The sequence below is a fragment of the Chrysochloris asiatica genome, unplaced genomic scaffold, assembly GCF_000296735.1.
Source record: "Chrysochloris asiatica unplaced genomic scaffold, ChrAsi1.0 scaffold00099, whole genome shotgun sequence".
Taxonomy (NCBI): domain Eukaryota; kingdom Metazoa; phylum Chordata; class Mammalia; order Afrosoricida; family Chrysochloridae; genus Chrysochloris; species Chrysochloris asiatica.
This window is the reverse complement of record NW_006408617.1, coordinates 2,266,027-2,267,698: the sequence shown is the minus strand read 5'-3', so window position 1 is coordinate 2,267,698 and position 1,672 is coordinate 2,266,027. Positions and strand designations below refer to the sequence as shown.

General features: G+C 40.2%; 2 pseudogenes; both read left to right on the top strand.

Moving 5' to 3' along the window:
• LOC102814724 overlaps positions 1 to 1,615 on the top strand; it is an 8,105-nt pseudogene extending 6,490 nt beyond the window's left edge.
• A 32-nt stretch (positions 1,616 to 1,647) lies between these two features.
• LOC102814340 overlaps positions 1,648 to 1,672 on the top strand; it is a 787-nt pseudogene continuing 762 nt past the window's right edge.

Here is a 1,672-nt window from a genome sequence, read left to right as displayed (position 1 = left end):
ACCATATAGAAGGGGATATGATTATCTATGTAGCATATGTTAACGTACTCCCAAAGTATGGTTTGAAAGTTGGCCTGACAAATTATGCTGTGGCATATTATACTGGACTGCTGCTGGCTCACAGGCTTCTCAATAAATTTGTTGTTGTTAGGTGCCATCAAGTAGGCACCGACTCATAGCGACCTTATGCACAGCAGAATGAAACAATGTCTGATCCTAGGCCAACCTCACTACTGTTTCCACACTTCAGTCCATTGATGCTGCCACCTGGCCAATTCATCTCGTTGAGGGGTCTTCCTCTTTTTCTCTGACCCTCCATATTACCCAGCACGACATCCTTCTCCAGTGACTGTTCCCTCCTGACAATATGTCACAGTATGAGAGATGAAGTTTGACCATCTTGGCCTCCAAGGAGCACTCTGGCTGCACTTCTTCCAAAACAGATCTATTCGTACTTTTGGCAGTCCATGGCACTTTTAGTATTCTCCTCCAACACCATAATCCAAACACATCAATTATTCTATGATCTTCCTTATTCACTGTCCAGCTTTCGCATCCATATGAGGTTATTGAAAATACCATGACTTGGGTCAGGCGCACATTAGTCCTGAAGCTGACATCTTTGCTTATCAACACTTCAAAAAGTTCCTGTGTAGCAGATTTGCCTAATGCAATATGTTGTCTGATCTCTTGACTGCTGCTTCCGTGAGTGTTGATAATTGATCCAAGAAGAAAAATTTTCTTGACAACTTTAATCTTTTCTCCGTTGATAAGAATGTTGTTTATTGGTCCAGTGGTGAGGATTTTTTCTTTACATCGATATGTAATCCATATCGAAGGCTGTGCTCTTTGATCTTCATCAGTAAATGTTTTAAGTCCTCTTCAATTTCAGCAAACAAGGTTGTGTCATCTGCATATCACAGGTTGTTAATGAGTCTTCCTCCAACCCTGATGCCATGTTTTTCTTCACAGAACCCAGATTTTCAATAGGTTTGGTATGGATAAAATCTACAAAGGTCAAGTAGAGGTAACAGGAGATGAATACAATGTGGAAAGCATTGATGGTCAACCTGGTGCCTTCACCTGCTACTTGGATGTAGGCCTTGCCAGAAGTACTACTGGAAGTAAAGTTTGTTGGGCTCTGATGGGCACTGTGGATGGAGGCTTGTCTATCCCTCATAGTACCAAGCACTTCCCTGGTGATGATTAAAAAAGTAAGGAATTCAATGCAGAAGTACATCAGAAACACATCATGGTTGAGAACATTAAATGCGTTATCTAATGGAAGAAGATGAAGATGCTTACAAAAAACAGTTCTCTCAATACATAAAGAACAATATAACATCATAATAAAGCACAAACTGCTCAGAGAACCCTGTTTATGAGAAGAAGCCTAAGAAAAAAGAAGAAGTGGAATCATCCCAAAATGTCTCTTACCCAGAAGAAAGATCAGGCAGCTCAGAAGAAGGCAAGCTTTCTTAGAGCTCAGGAGCGGGTTGCTGAGAGCTACCAAACTACAGTTTTCTATGAGATTGTTCCAGAGAATGATAATAAACTTATTGACCAAGCAGTCATGTCTTGTGCTAAGCTCTTAATTTTTAAAATGAAATTATAGAAAATAATCTGAAGTGTAAAAGCAGAGAGTTGATGGTTTTCTCCCAGTTTGTCTGGT